Source organism: Anomaloglossus baeobatrachus, chromosome 2, assembly GCF_048569485.1.
Source record: "Anomaloglossus baeobatrachus isolate aAnoBae1 chromosome 2, aAnoBae1.hap1, whole genome shotgun sequence".
In the NCBI taxonomy this organism is placed as follows: domain Eukaryota; kingdom Metazoa; phylum Chordata; class Amphibia; order Anura; family Aromobatidae; genus Anomaloglossus; species Anomaloglossus baeobatrachus.
The window spans coordinates 643,246,953-643,264,443 of NC_134354.1; positions in this window are offsets into that span (position 1 = coordinate 643,246,953).

The window sequence follows — 17,491 nt, forward strand, 5'->3', positions numbered from 1 at the left end:
CCTTGCTAGTGTCTGAGTCGGAGTGGAGCTCTCTGCCCTTTACTGAGCCAGCCTCTGGCCCATCCATCTGGCCCATCAAGAGTCACTCTCCTTTCATCAGTCCATAAAACCTTTGAAAAATCGGTCTTAAGATATTTCTTGGCCCAGTCTTGATGCTTTATCTTATGTTTCTTGTTCAAAGATGGTCGTTTTTCAGCCTTCCTTACCTTGGCCATGTCCCTGAGTATGGCACACCTTGTGCTTTTTGATACTCCAGTAATGTTGCAGCTCTGAAATATGTCCAAACTGGTGGCAAATGACTTCTTGGTAGCTTCACGCTTGACTTTCCTCAATTCATGGGCAGTTATTTTGTGCCTTTTTTGCCCAACACACTTCTTGCGACCCTGTTGGCTATTTGCCATGAAAAGCTTGATTGTTAGGTGATCACGTTTCAAAAGTTTGGCAATTTCAAGACTGCTGCATTCCTCTGCAAGACATCTCACAATTTTGGACTTTTCAGAGCCCGTCAAATCTCTCTTCTGACCCATTTTGCCAAAAGACAGGAAGTTGCCTAATAATTAAGCACACCTTCTACAGGGTGTTGATGTCATTACACCACACCCCTCCTCATTACAGACATGCACATCACCTAATTTACTTAATTGGTAGTTGGCTCTCAAACCTATACAGCTTGGAGTAGGACAATATGTATAAAAATGATCATGTGATCAAAATACTCATTTGCCTAATAATTCTGCACACAGTGTATGTGTGCATTTATGTGCTCTGTGTATACATGTATCTGTATGTAGGTGCTGTGTGTATACATGTATTTGTATGTATGAGCTATGTGTATACATGTATCTGTATGTAGGTGCTCTATGTATACATGTATCTGTATAATAGGGGGTCTGTGTTTACATGTATCTGTATTCAGGTGCAATGTTTATACATGTATCTTTACGTTACGTAGGTGCTCTGTGTATACATGTATTTGTATGTAGGTGCCCTGTGTTTATACATGTATCTGTATTTAGGTGCTATGCTTATACATGTATGTGTATGTAGGTGCTCTGTGGATACATATGACTGTATGTTTGTGGTCTGTATACATGTGTCTGTATGTAGATGCTTTGTGTATATACATGTATCTGTATGTATGTAGGAAGAGGGGAAAAATAGTAATCGGCTCACCTTCCAATCTTGACAAGTCAGTGTGAAATCCTCTTGAATTCACATAGTAGGATCCTTGGTAGACCTTGTGTGGTGCATAACCTCTAATCTCTGGGGGGGGGGGGGGCGTTTAGCAATAACGTTTTTATTAGATTTTTCAATAACAGAGTAAACATTTACATTTAAAACATGACAAGATATCAAGTAATAGCAGCAGTAGTTACACATTTTACACAACCAAGATATTAGGTCATAACAGCTAAATGGGGGAGAAAAAGGTGGAAGGGAGAAGGGGTAGGGGGGGAGGGGGGAGGGGGGGAGAAGGGGAGGGTGGAAGGGGGGAGAGAGGGAGGGGGAAAGTAGGGGTAATGCCACGCGGAAACAGCCTTAGAATCCACATAAAGCCTTAAGAAGGGTTACTATCAGAGGAGGGGGCCAGATTAAACCTTAGGTTGGAAGTTATGTCTCAGGGAGGAGGGGAAGCATATGGTGAAGGCAACTAGAGAGCCCAGCACTCCTCCAGAGTGGTACGTCTCTGAGGGTTATAAGAGAGGGTGAATTCATATAACTTTGAAGTGTTAACTCTGTCTATGACTTCCCATAGGGATGGGACCATGGGTTGATTTCACGTGGCAGTAATGCTTTGCCTAGTTGCAATAAAAGTAAATGAGCAGATCCATCTAATCTCTTTTGGTAGGTCTGAGATTCCAATATTTAGCAACGCCATGGCTGGGTCTGGGGGAAGCTGAACCATCGTACATTTAGTTATAAAACAGAAAACTTGGTCCAAAAAGAGGTGATTTTTGGCCAAGTCCACCAGATGTGGAGTAGCGTGCCTGTGACGCCCTGGACTAGCCAGGTAGTCGCAGACTGGCCCTTGCACAAACACCCATCCCCCTAAAAAGGTAACAGCAGCCAACCTAAAAACCTTGGTCACCCCTCTCGGGTCTTGCCGTTCACACAAGGGGGTGGAGCCAGGCGGTTGGCCACACCCACCAAGGAGTTTGGATAGCCTGAGGCGAGAAAAAGAGAGCAGATTAGTTTTGGAGGTGAAAGAGAGAGGAGTTGAGAGGAGTAAACGTCTGACAGGGGTCTGGGTCATAGCCTGGACACCCTTTGGCCAAGAGGCAGATGGTCGTCGCCGCCTGCAGGAGCGGGGAAGACGGCCTGGTGGACCAGGATCAGGGGACCAGGATAGGGTAGTGGCCTGCCGGTACCGAACCGGGGAACCGACTGGAAACCGGAGCACAGAGGGGGGTACTCAGACCCTGAAACGAGGTCCCGAATCTACCGGACTATGTTAATTCACTGATTGAGGTCTGGACTTTAGGTCCTTTCCCAACCAAGTCCCAACTGAAGACAACAGCCCAACGAGGGGGATAGAATGCCACAACTCAGGCAGAGAGATCCCACGGGCCAGCGTCTGCGGGCAAATGGACTCTCCCAACACACAGACAGCCAGGGAGCGGACTCCTGTCGCTGAAGCGCAGGCAGTCCACAGCTACAAAACAAGGTGCAGGAGAAAGGCGGGGACTACCAAACCGGGTGGGGGAACAGACGTAGCCGGCTGCGGGCACCGACCACCATCTTTTTGGTTTACCAGATACTCCGGTGTATCTGTCAGAGTGAGTACAACTGTGCCCTCAGGCCGCACACCGCCACGTACCACACCAATCCGTCCGCACCCTCACAACCGGGCCCTGGGACCATCACCCCCCCTACCCACAGAGGGGTCAACACCTGGCTGCGCAACACCGTCCCCAGGGGCCTAGTAAACAGCAGCGGTGGTGTCTACATTCACCACAACCCGTGGGTGCCGTCACGAAGTTAACTAAAAACCACGGCCCCGGCCGTAAACCTAATGCCTACGTAGCGCCAGCATCCTTTCAGAGCGAAGTGACCCCGGGTCCGGAGGCGCTCGAGCCACCCACCAACGAGCCCGGATCTGAGCAGCTCGGCTGCAGCCGAGCGCGGGGCGGTACATGCCCACATTCCCATATTGTTTCCAGCAGAGGGGAGAGTATGAAGGATAAACATGCGATAGCTTTTTGGGGGAAAGAAAACATCTTAATTGTATTTTCTTACTAAGTTCTAAGTGGTTGACACATGAGGAGCAACTCGAGAACCACACCAAAGCCTTAGACCACTGTTCTAATAGGTAAGACACACCTAAGTCCTGTTCCCATTTCAACATAAATGACAATTTCTCTTGAATCGGCGGGGAGTTAAATATATTATATGCAGTCGACAGGCCTTTAGTTGGGCCTTTTTTACCCATTATAAATCTTTGAAGTATAGATAGGACATAAGGGAGATCACCTGCACATATTGATAAAAACACTGCTTCGGGAGACAAAATCTCTTTATTAAATTCTCAAATGATCACATAATAGTCCCTTCAAACAAATCGCCCAAGTTCTCAACCCCTGAGAAACTCCACTGCGAATGAGAAATATGATCAGGAATCAAGTGTTCGAGACTCTTCAGGGAGATCAAGTCGAGTGGGATGTTGAGGTGATCTCTCCCCAACTCTCTTTGGTGTTTGGTGCATTACCTCTAAATTCTGTTGATGTGGCAGCTGAAGTAATGTTATAACTACATTACAAACCACTGCAGCCAATCACTTAGTTTAAATATTTATTAAACATGTATTAAAAGTGCACATAAATTAAATGAAAACACTTGTCCTAGACTAAAACAAAAATTGGAAATCAACTTTAAAGGGCTTATCTTGTACTGGTTTTCAAGAAGTTATTATTAGTAATTGCATCTCTATCAATCATACAGATTTTTGTAATTATTTGTGCAATAAGATGGGGTCAATATGTGACAAGCTGTTTAGGATCTATCTTACTTTCAGGATAACAATACCTAGTCTGTCGGCAGGAGAATGACCAGTGCCAATGGCCGCTGACTTGTTAGTCTGAGCCAAGAGATGAGCAACATGAGTTTCTGAGCACTAGAGATGAGCAAATTGATGTGTGTTGAATTTCTTAGGAACCTAATGTACCCGGCAATTCTAATAATTTGCAATTTCATTTATGCAAATTCACGTTAATAGCTGCTGCTTTTTAATACATTGTAGAGGATTGCACCAACCAGAAAAGGATCACATGATTCAGTTGCAGCTTTTCTATAATGACTTACATAGTGCAATAAATCAGAAGAGACTATTATAGCATATATAAAAGCAGAAGCAGGAAATATAGCAGCCATTCTTTGCTGAATTTGGATAGTGAGACAATGTCACAGTTCACAGCTTAGGCATAGCGATAGCAAGAGTTAAGGGTACTTTCCCCATTCCGATCTCGCTATCAAAATCGCTAGCAAGCGTACCCGCCCCCGTCGGTTGTGCGACATGGGCAAATCGCTGCCCGTGGCGCACATCGCTTACACCCATCACACGGACTTAACTTCCCTGCGACGTCGCTCTGGCCGGCAAACCGCCTCCTTTCTAAGGGGGCGTTTTGTGCGGCGTCACAGCGACGTCACACGGCAGCTGTCCAATAGAAGTGGAGGGGTGGAGATGAGCGGGACGTAACATTCCGCCCACCTCCTTTCTTCTGCATTGCCGGTGGACGCAGTTAAGGAGATGTTCGTCGTTCCTACGGTGTCACAGATAGCGATGCGTGGTGCTGCAGGAACGACGAACTACATCGTACCTGCAGCAGTAACGATATTTTGAAAGGAGCGTCGTGTCAACGATCAACGATTTTGGACGTTTTTGCGATCGTTGATCGTCGCTCCTTGATGTCACACGCTGCGATGTCGCTAACGGCGCAGGATGTGCGTCACTAACAACGTGACCCCGACCATAGCGATGCGTGGTGCCGCAGGAACGACGAACTACATCGTACCTGCAGCAGTAACGATATTTTGAAAGGAGCGTCGTGTCAACGATCAACGATTTTGGACGTTTTTGCGATCGTTGATCGTCGCTCCTTGGTGTCACACGCTGCGATGTCGCTAACGGCGCAGGATGTGCGTCACTAACGACGTGACCCCGACGATATATCATTAGCGATGTCGCAGCATGTAAAGCACCCTTTAAGGCTTGTTCACACAGAGTGCAATGTGAGAAAAAAAAATAGCATTGCACTGAGACCAATGTTATTGTATGGGGCAGTTCCGATCTGCGATTTTTTTTTTCTCAGGCCAAATCAGACTGAACTCAAACCAAGAAAAAAAATTGCAGAATGCTGTGATTGACAACATGATTTAGATCATACGCACCCATACAAGTCTATGGGTGAATGTGAAACATCCAAGTACAGTCTGATATACACAGAGACAGACAATGGAGAAGAAGGAGAGATTGATCTCTCCAACTTCTCAACACCTGTGATCCAATTCTCACACGGTAGAATGACACTCGGCCCTCACTCACAGCAATAGGAAGAAGGCTCAGCTGCTTGATATGACTGCTTGTCATATCCCGAATGTTCCTCCTCTTATTTCTCTGTTGCACTGTCAGTTAATAATACCTGATTATGTGGCCATGAACAATTTATGCAGGGTTATCTGCTTGTGAGCCAATTCAACGATTACTTGTTCAAGTTCTTGGTGGTGTGGTCACTGCAGTAGCACTTAATGGTTTCCACTGCCTCTCGGGAAATGATGGCATGCGCTAAGCAGCTCCCTTAAAGGGAACCTGTCTGGCGACTATAAGATGTGGTCACCACCAGTGGTTTCTTTTATACAGCATTCTAACATGGCCGCGATGTAGAATGTAAAAATCACTTTATAATACTCACCTAAGGGGCGGTGCGGTGGAGACTGGGTGTCTCTGTTCTCCGGTAACGGTGCCTCCTCTTTCGGCCATCTTTGTCCTCCTTGTTCTGAAGCCTGGGTGCATGACACATCCTTCGTCATCCATACTAGCCGGCATTGAGGTCAAACTGTCTCACGCGGCAGTCCGAGGTGTCTTTTAGGTGGGTGCATTTTGTTACCCTTGAAGTGAGATTTGGCCATTCTATAACCTGGTTGTTAAGATGACAACTGGCTCATAGAAGGTGTAGCACCTTCCCAACTTTAAATTATACTTGTGTCCTTAAGGTGCAAATACAGTGAAGCCCTGACTGCTGCTGATATCGCTCTCCCGTGCTGCAGAGGTGCAGTGCATGTTGGTCTCGCAAGCACTACAATGGAGGTGAGGGAACTTAAAATTCATTGTAATGTATCTTATTGTACAGGGAGCAAAGTGAGGGGCAATTATTTATTTGGTGACTCTGTGAAGGGCATTTTTTTTTTATTCAGGAGCATTATAATGACACTGATATTTTTAAGGGCACTGAGTTGGGGTGTGCAGCGGAAGACCGAAGAAGAGAGATGTCTGCAGAGATAGGCTGTGGATGTGTAAAGGTAACATAGTTTCTGGAAAAGATAGAGAAGAAAAGAAGGTGAAAGACTCCAATCAGAGAAGATTTAATTCATAAGGTACCTGGGTGTAAATGTTTATTTGTGATACTGACTACATCTGATCAGTAGTGTGGTTCCTGTATGTTCTGCAGTCTGATAAAAACTGATAACTCCCAGCATCTCCTTAACATTGTTAAGGACATACTGGAAAATGCAATCCAATTTTATATGGGGTAGATCTGCCATAACAAATGATCACTGTAGAAAGCTTGGTGCTGTATTCATGTATTGATGGGGTTTCTGGTGATGAATTCAGGTACTGATGATGGTTCTGTTGATGTATTCCTGTAAAGGTGGTGGTCCTGGTGATTTATTTCTGTACTGATAGTGATTGTAGTGATTCATTTCTGTACGGTTGATGGGTCTTGAAATATATTTATGTACTGTTGTTGGTTCTGATGATGTATCACTGTACTGATGATGCTTCTGGTGATGTATTTCTGTACTGATAGTGGTTCTAGTGATATATCTCTATAATGATAGATTCTGTTAATGTTATTGTCTACTGATGGTAGTTCTTGTGATGTATTTCTGTATTGATTGGATTGTGATACTGTATTTTTGTACTGATGGGTGTTCTTGTGAGGTAGATCTGGACTGATGGCTGTTCTAGTATTATATTTCTGTACTGATCACAACTCTGTTGATATATTCATGTACTGACAGTGGTTCTGGCACTATATTCACGTACAGATGGTGGCTCTGGTGATGTGTTCACATACTAATGGGATCTGATGATGTATTTCTGTACTAATAGGGGTTATGATGCTGTAATTCTGTACTGATGGGGGTTCTCGTGATGTAAATCTGTTCTCATGGTTGTTCTGGTGATTTTGTTTTTACTGTACTGAAAGTTGTTCTGGTGATGTATTTCTATACTGATGGTGGTTCTGCTGAAGTATTGTTATACTGATAGTAGTTCTGTTGAGGTATTTCTGTTGTGATGGTGGCTATGTTAATGTATAACTGACAAGCAAAAGGGTAACAATATTTTGAACTTTTGACTTTCAGGCGCCACATCTCATAATTCATTAAAGCTTTGAGCACGACACTATCTTCATTTTATTGACAATCTTCTTGTCATGTAACTCCATTGTTATTGTTTTACTGCTTAAAATCCAAATTGGGTTTTTTTTGTTAGTATTCAACTTTGGCTTTCAATACTGCCTGAATCCTTCAGGGCATGCTCTTGATCCTATTCAAGCATGTCTTGATCAAAATCTGATATCAGGTCTCTTCTACACGTTCCTAATGTTCGTGTATACTGGTTGACTCACTTGAGTTTGAATACAAATCTTTTTGCAACTCTACTCACAAGTGTTCAATTGGGTTGAGGTCTGGGAACTGTGGAAGCCAATTCAGCACCTGTAGTGGAGGGGAGGAGCCTGAGTTTATGCTGCTGGAGCTGCTGGGTGGAGGCTATTTGTTGCTCAGCTCCTGGACTTCCACACCACACCCGACCCGGCTGTCTCCTCTTCCCCAGAGATGAGGCAGCCTGCCAGGGCAGGCCACATAGGCCTAGGCCCCCACCCTCTGGTTACCATCGGTGGGGGTTTGGGGATATTAAAATGGAGGAGCCATTATGGAGATCCCAGAGGACCAGGAAGGAAGTGGCCCAGCAGGATTCCAGCCTGCAGAGGATCCTGGACCTCAGCCCCAGGAGGACCAGGGACCGTAGCCCCAGAGTGACCCAGGACTCCAGCCCAAGGAGGACCCAGGACCCCAGCCTGGGGAGACCTGGGCTGAGGCCCAACACCGGCAACCAGCACGGATGAAGAAAACCAGCAAAGAAGGTAACAGTGGAGGAATAGGGGGTCTTGGAAACCAATGAAGATACTGGAACATACGCCGCACAGAACAGGCGTATGTTCCAGGAGTTTGAAGAAACAGGGCGGCGGATGTGTGAACTGCAGGAGCAATTGAAGGATTCCAGGTTCCCCCGGGACCACTGCACTAAGCGGTACCGGAAGGAACATGGTGCGACGGTCAGGGCCCTCCAGGCCAAATTAGAGGTGGTCGTTACTCTCCATGAGGGGATCCTTAGGAGCTCGGGTTCCTTCATGGAGAAGCTGCAGAACAATGACCGCTTTGCGGCCATGAGGGCGGTGAAGTTGGGGGACAAAGGTGCGGTAACAGTCCCTTCGTGGACTTCAGCTGGGGGGGTCTGTTTTGGCTTTTTGGCCGGGGGTGGCCCTGCTCCTTGTGTCAGTGCATCAGCCAGGGAGTCCAGGACGGGAAGGTGTACTAACCATGGCATCGCTGGATACTGCTGCATCTCCATGTGGCAATGTGGCGGCGGCATCCCCAAAACCGGAAGTGACGCCACCGAAAGTGGCATTGGCGGAAGTGACGTCACGGAAGGCAGGGGATGCAATGGAGGGTGAGTCACGGAGCCGCATGGCCCCAGCCGCCAGCGCCATGCCCCCTGCTGAGGCCAGTGAGGCTGGCGCCTGCAGGGAAGGGGGAACTCAGCCTAGCAGCGTTACCGAGAATACAGGTGGTGCTGGTGTGAGTGGGCGGGTTTCCCCTAGCAGCGTTAAGCAGGGTGAGCCGGTGGAAAGTGGTGGTTCAGAGATCCAGGGGGATATTGCCGTGCCTGTGTTAAAGAGACCTGGACAGGAGGAGGACAACCGTCCTGCCAGCCACCCTGTTGAAGATAAAGGCAAAGGTAAAGCAAGGACAAACTGTACTGTAATATTTCTGGAAGCAACACCTCCATGTGCCCAGGATAGGAGGCATATGGAGGTGAGGAGGATGACATGGACACGTATTGCTCATCCTCTTTTGAGGGGGATGAGCTGTTATGGGAAATCCGGCACCTTGAGTTCCCGGTGAAACTGTCACAGTTTTGTTTTGGGGATGAGGTGCCGGAGGAAAAGAAGATGAAAAAAGCAAAGGCTAGAAGGATGCGGGAGGTGGTGGTATACAGATATACGTCTATGTCTGACATGGAGACCACCACCTCCCGTGCCATTCCTAGGAAGCATGTGCCCCAGGGTCAATCGGCGAGCCAGGGGCACATGTCTGATGGGGAGCGGATCAAGCAGGGCCAGAAGGAGGGCCCTATGCGAGCCCCCACTCCCAACATAAACAGTGTGGTGGATTTCCCATCACTTCCCCACAGAGCCCGGTGGTGTCTGGAATGGGGGAAGGGGACAGGAGGGTTAAAGGGAACAAGCCCCCTAAAAAAGGGGGGAAAAGTGGTGCTGGGGTTCCGGGGGTGAAGGAGGCGGATCCCTCGATAGTCCTGGCACAAAGTATGGATATTGAGCTGGAAATCGAAATTGAGCCAGCAGGTAAGCGTCTTGGGGATGCATCGGGGGTTGTGGCTCATGAATTGGGTGAAGTATCTCCTGAATTACTCGCTATGGTGGCTATGGTAGATCTGGCTTTGAGAGAGAGGGATGAAAGAGAGAGGGAGGAGAGGCGAGAGAGAGGGGGGAGACGGTTGTGAGCTCCACTGCTCCCCCGGTGGTGGTACCTGACCCGGTACGGACAAGTACATATGCTCGAGTTGCTGCTGCCGAGGTGGTACAAGGAGAGTGGCTGAGACTTTGTCCGATGGTTTTGGGGCCAGCGATTGGCAACAGTGTCTCCTGAGCACCCTGAAGAGGGGAGAGGAAACCTTGACAGTAGGGGAGGGGGTGGTGGACCTGTTTTTTTTGGATAAAGAGACATGGTTTGTCAGCCTTTCAAGACAGAGAACGGGAGGGACCCATAGTGTGGTGGTGTGGTCCCTCCCGCAGCAGGGCGAGGTAGTGTCACTAAAAACATGGTCCGTTTCTGATGGTACACCTCGAGCGATGAGGCATGTCCCTGGAATTGCAGGGACAGAATAGCTGAGCTTTTATCGGGAATGGGCTTTAGGGTCACGACCTTGCTGGTTTTGTCCAGCCTTTTGGCACTAACGTTTTTGAGGCTTGTTTCATGACTCCAGAAGACTTGGAACTCTTCTGGTCTCGATATTGGCTGGCCAAGAATACCCCTGTATGGCGTAACATCAAGGTAGAGGCAATTTCTCGGCAGAACACAGTTAAGAAAGTGACCGTCATTACAACTAACGTGTTACTTTCTTGTGTTGACATCATGACCTGGATCAGCCGTTGTGGCGTGGTGGTCCAGGTCACCGAGAAAGTGCGGAATCGATTTGGTTTCTGGACTGGTGCCTGGGCTTTCATGGTAAAGATGAAAGTTTCGGGGAACTCTGTTGCCCACATTCCTCCCTCTATGTTCCTGGGGAGGGACCAGATTCTGATCCACTATCAGGGGCAGCCGAGGGTCTTTCACAAGTGTGGCAGCCCCTGCCACTTCAGTGTTGCTTGTAAGGTACAGAAGTGTGCACTGTGTGGGGCACATGACCATCTTGCCGCCACGTGTAAGGCCATTCGGTGTAACATGTGTGGGGAACTGGGTCGACAGTTTAGCCGTTGTCCTTGCTCTTTCGCCAATGCGGTTCTACATCCTGCCACAGCTCCACAGGGTGCTGAGGAGTAGTGAGGGAAGATACTGGCAGAGGTGAAAAGATTAAAGGTCCTGTGAAGAGTAAAGGGCACTTTACACACAGAGATAAATCTTTGGCAGATCTATGGTTGCAGTGAAATCATGGACATATTGTTCCATTTGTACACAGCCACAAACCTGGCACTGATAGTCCACAATTTCACTGCAACCACAGATCTGCCGCAGATTTATCTCTGTGAGTAAAGTGGCCTTAAGAGTATGCCCCCCTCATGAGTGAGGCGACAGCAACAACGTCAAAGGGAGAGGGAGCGAGGTGTGATATCTTTGCCCTCTACCTCTGGGGCACCTGCAGCTGAGGACCTGGGTAGCAAGCTAGATGAGGAGGGGAGGAGGTTGAGAAAAGAGGAGGAGGCCAACGCCTCACATTCCTCTTTCAGTGAAGATCAGGAAGAGGATGTGCAGGCATGGCAAAAGGAACACCGCTAAAAGAAGGGCAACAAGAGCAAAGCCAGGAGGGGAGCCAGGAAGAGGGAGTCCAGGACTCCTTCTCTGGAGTGGGACCCCTCAGTGACATCTATACTGGACGACCCTCCTGGTACGGTTCCATCAACTCTGTCCAGGCGACCAACGGAGGCTTCTGCCACCCCACCTCTGCTAGCCATCTCCAACCGGTACCAGGCCCTGGATGAACACATCCCTCCCTGTCCAGGTGGGGAGAACAAGGCACGGTGCCGGGGGTAGTGGAAAAGGACGTAGGGGCCTCTGGGGATGCTGGATCCTCCCGCCGGGAGAATCCTCCTTGGAGGGGGGATCACCCCAAAATCTCCGGACAAAATTGTGTGTGATAAAAGCATGGATGTGTCAGTATGCCTGAAGTGTATGGCCACATCAGAGAGTGAACAGGATGAGTGTGTTGGTGGGGGTGGGAAAAAGCTGGCTGTTGAGCTCAATCAATCATGATGGCGGTGCTCACCCCGTTGACGTTGGCGACCATTAATGTCGTCAGCATTAAGTCTGATATGACTAGGTTTACGGCATTTGATTTTCTCGGCCATTTTCATGCCGATATTTTGTTTTTGCAGGAGACCAGGTTAACAGATCAGTCTTCCTTGTGGAAAGCAAGGCAGGAGTGGACCCATCTCTTGCGGCCGAGGCATACAGCGGGGTGGCGATCCTTTTAAAGATTGCTGAGGTCACCTACCGATGAATTATTGAGCTCAAAATGGGGAGGTGTCTAATATTAGATGTGCTCATGAAGGGTCAAGAGCTTAGGCTCATTAATATATACGGTCCCCAAACCAAGACTCCGTGATAGAGGAGGTTCCAGAGACAGGCTGGCATATAACAGCGTCATCTTAAATAGCATAGCTATTGAAGCTCCTGGTAGATGTCCACATCAGGGCTGATCTAGGCCACTCGGGATTCACCTATTTTAGAAGTAGTCAGTGTAAGAGGATCTGGAGGTGGGGCTGAAGTTATTAAATTCTAAGCGGATCTGTGAGAAGTTTTGGGACTTGGTTTGGTGCTGTTTCCTAGGTAAGCTATATGTGAAGGACAATTTGCAGTGGCGGAACTCTGATGACAGAGATTGTCCTCGTGGGTCCTGTGTGGGCATACTGGAGAGTATGGACCACTTCCTGCTTCATTATCTCTTCAATATAGAGGTCTATAAATGGGTGGCTGCTTCCATGGGTTGGCTTCGGCTGCCAGTCTCTTCTATGCTGAGTGGGCCTATGGAGCATTCAAAGACCAGGGTGGACAGGACCTGACCACTTTATTCATAGTTAGCATAGTAGTCATGTACTTCATGTGGAATGCACGAGCTTTAGTATCGACGGGTAGCAAAATCCTCCAAGTAGAAGAAGTGTGTAGTAACATCCTTGGTGACCTGGCAAAGGTACGCTTCCTGGAGTATGAGCGGTTCAGTGCACCGAGGGCCTCTCGCTTGTGGAGGGGCTTCTTGTTCAGGGTGCACTAGCTGTCTTTTGATCCAGTATCTTTCCTTTCCTGTCTGTTCCCTTCCCTTCCCTCCCTTTTCCTTCCCCCTCTTTTCCCTTTCTTTTCCTGGTGATGTCCTGTCTTTTTTACCCTATGTTTTCGTTTTAAATACATTATTTGGGGGGAAAGGTTTACAGACACTGACCCTGAGCTAAAATGTTATGCTTTTATTTTGTTAATCATACCTGTTTTCTTTAGTTTTCAGAATTTGCCTTGTGGATTAGTGTAGGGGAGTAGTCAGGTTTTGGATGGGGTTTTTTAAAGGGGGGAGGGGAGGTGTCATAAGTATCGGATGTCCGGCTCGGTCCCCCAGTCTGGGGAAAACTTTGGGGAACTACTCAAACTCGGGAGAACTATCCTTTGAATTTGGAAGCTGGGCAGCCGGATGATGGTTGGTTTAGTTAGATATGTTAAATAGGTTTTATTTTGCGTGTATTATTATTATGTGTGAAGAGAAAAAATTTTTTTGGTGTTTATACTTTTTTTTTGTTGCCGAGTTGCGTGTTTTATGTTTCGTTTTATGCCGAGTTGTGCCTTTTATGTTTTGCCAATTGTGATCTTTTTTATGTTGCATATATGTAAATATTTGTATATAGTGTAATATTTTGGGTGTGTGTACAGGCAGTGGAGCTGTGGTTGGGTGTAGTGTTTTTGTTGTCGGGCAGGTAAGCTGGAAATGTATATATGGTTTTATTCTGTTTTATTCTGTTTTGTAAATATTTCTACTTTTATCAATAAAAAGATTTGAAATGAAAACTGCTGTTCACAAACGCTCACCATTAGAGTTGAGCGCGGTTCGCGGTTCGTGGTTCTCCAGTTCTAGGCTCGAGTGATTTTGGGGGCTGTTCGAGATCGAACTAGAACTCGAGCTTTTTGCAAAAGCTCGATAGTTCTAGATACGTTCGAGAACGGTTCTAGCAGCAAAAAGCAGGGCTTTTTACAGCTACAGTGTGCAGGAGCCATCGCTGGCAGCCTGCCAGAAGCTGGTAACCAAGATAAACATCGGGTATCCAAGCAAAGCGCTTTGGTTAGTAACCCGATGTTTAGCCTAGTTACGTGCAGGAAGCCCACACTTCCCCGCTCAGCTCGCTCCGCCCCCTCCTGCCCGCGGCATATACACACACACACACACACACACACACTCTGCACACATGGCCACCTGCGGTGATGAAGTCCCGCCATCCCGACCTCAGCGCTGTCACTGTCCTCCATGGCCGCCGCTTGTCACATCACCTCTCGCTTCCGACCCGAGACTGACTAGCGGTGACGTCACGGGCCTCTCGCGATACTTGGTGTGAAGGCGCCGGTCATTGAACTCAGTGACAGGGGCTGTCAGTGTGCTGGAGATCAGCGCAGGTAATGTACCTCGCTGACAGCAGCACTTGTCATCCCCCTGCAGTGACCTGGGCTGACCCATTGATGTTAGCTCAGGTCACTGCACTGCTCTCCCAGCCAATGGGGAACATCCTGCTCTTCATTGACTGGGACAGTGTGGATCGTCATGGCAACCCCTTGGATTACACCAGACATGGATTTGTTTTTCATTCTAATAAATTGGTTAAAGAGGGAATGTTTTGGGGAGTGTTTTTTCAAATAAAAATGTGTTTGTCGTCTATTTTTTTTTTATTACTGACTGGGTTGGTGATGTCAGGTATCTGATAGACGCCTGACCTCACCAACCCCAGGGCTTGATGCCAGGTGACATTACACATCTGGTATTAACCCCATATATTACCCCGTTTGCCACCGCACCAGGGCGCGGGATGAGCTGGGGCGAAGCACCAGGATTGGCGCATCTAATGGATGCGCCACTTCTGGGGCGGCTGCGGCCTGCTATTTTTAGGCTGGGGAGAGTCCAATAACCATGGACCTCCCTAGTCTGAGAATATCAGGCCCCAGCTGTCTGCTTTACCTTGGCTGGTGATCCAATTTTGGGGGACAGCTACGTGTTTTTTTTTAATTATTTATTTAATTTAAAATAACAGCGTGGGGTGCCCTCAGTTTTGGATTACCAGCCAAGGTGAGGTTGCCAGCTGTGGTCTGCAGGCTGCAGCCGTCTGCTTTACCCTAGCTGGCTACAAAACTAGTGGGAACCCTACGTCATTTTTTTTTTCATTTTTTTGGCTAAATACAAAGCTAAGCACCCCTTAGTGCCACATGAAAGGCACCAAAGGGTGCTCCACTTTTTCTCCATTTTTTCTCCACTTTTTCTACATTTTTTCTCCACTTTTTCTCCACTTTTTCTCCATTTTTTTCTCCACTTTTTCTCCACTTTTTCTCCATTTTTTTCTCCACTTTTTCTCCACTTTTTCTCCACTTTTTCTCCACTTATTCTCCACTTTTTCTCCACTTTTTCTCCACTTTTTCTCCACTTTTTCTCCATTTTTTTCTCCACTTTTTCTCCACTTTTTCTCCACTTTTTCTCCACTTATTCTCCACTTTTTCTCCACTTTTTCTCCACTTTTTCTCCACTTATTCACTTTTTCTCCACTTTTTATCCACTTTTTCTCCATTTTTTTCTCCATTTTTTCTCCACTTTTTATCCACTTTTTCTCCACTTTTTCTCCATTTTTTCTCCACTTATTCTCCATTTTTTCTCCACTTATTCTCCACTTTTTCTCCACTTTTTCTCCACTTTTTCTCCATTTTTTTCTCCACTTTTTCTCCACTTTTTCTCCATTTTTTCTCCACTTTTTCTCCCCTTTTTCTCCACTTTTTCTTTACTTTTTCTCCACTTTTTCTCCACTTTTTCTCCGTTCTTTTTCTATGGTCGATCTACCCATTAGCTCTGCCATGCATAGTGTAGCTCTACACCTACTGCACATGTTACTTTATGATTGACATCTCTTTCGTAGCAGAGCTGTCTAAGCCTACTCTGACCCCATATTTGTCATTACTATATTGTCCTTGTACTGTATTATGACATTTGTATCATGTGTTTCATTTCTTGCTGTGTTGCAATTTTTTTGCTGCATCCCAATTGTACCTCTACATTGTTCGAGTTTATGTTATTGTTCTCTCACTCTTATGTGATACTGATTATTGTCATTTTTCATGATTACATGCAGATAAGTCCAATCTGACGAAGGCTCAGGCCGAAACGTCATTTGTAACTTGTTTTGGACAAAAACATATATGCTTATGAAAAAATTTTTTTTCTTAATACGGACCAATAAAGAGTGATTTTGCATTACTATCCGTTGTGACTTACTGACTTAGTCTGGGAGATTTAGAGTGCCGAGGTTACTCACTAATTGTATCTATTATTACCTCTGAGCACCTATATACCAGTGAGCAGAGCTTCCTCTACAGTAGTTCTCCTGATTAGGCATGCCCTTACCTCATGAGCAGGGCATTGCAGCTTTGGTAGCAACCATTACGACATGGACTCTGCTGCTGTGGACCCGAGAAGAGTGAGTGCAGATTCATTGCACCCACACTCCTCACATGAAGGGTCCGCACTCCTAGAAAATGGGGGATACGTTCCCTGAGTGTCTCCCCCCATATTCTAGACGGTCCAGAGTCGTCGTGGGACCCCTTTATTTTTTTTCTTACAATAAATTGGTGAAAGAGGAAATGTTTTGGGGACTGTTTTTTCAAATAAATTTCTTTTGTCGATTTTTTTTTTTTGTTAGTACTGACAGTTTATGATGTTGGGTATCTAATAGACGCCATGACATCACAAACTGCTGGGCTTGATCTCAGGTTACTTTACAGCTAGTATCAACCCGATTTATTACCCCGTTTGCCACTGCACCAAGGCACGGGATGAGCTGGGGTGAAGCGCCAGGATTGGCGCATCTAGTGGATGCGCCACGTCTGGGGTGCCTGCGGCCTGCTATTTTTAGGCTGTGAAGGCCCAATAACTATGGACCTTCCCACCCTGAGAATACCAGACCACAGCTGTCCGCTTTACCTTGGCTGGTGATCCAATTTGGGGGGAACCCTACTTTTATTGTGTAATTATTAATATTTATAAAATAATTATAAAAAAGAGCCTGAGGGGACCTCCACATTGGATCCCCAACCACGGTAAAGCTGCCAGCTGTGGTTTTCAGGCTACAGCCGTCTGCTTTACCCTAGCTGGCTATCAAAAATGGGGGGACCCAACGTCATTTTTTTTTTTAACTATTTTTTAAATAGAAAAAATTAATGGGCTTCCCTGTATTTTGATTGCCAACCAAGGTAACGGCAGGCAGATGGGGGTGGCAACCCATAGCTGTCTGCTTTATCTGCGCTGAGAATCAAAAATACCGCGGAGCGCTACGTCATTTTTTTAAAGATTTATTTTTACAGCACTGTGATGTCCAGCAATCAAAATACAGGGAAGCCCATTTTATTTTTAGTTATTTAAATAAATAATTAAAAAAAATATATATGGGCTCCCGCTGCATTTTTTGTATTGCTAGCTAAGGGTAATCCAAGCAGCTACTGGCTGCTAACCCCCACTGCTTGGTGTTAC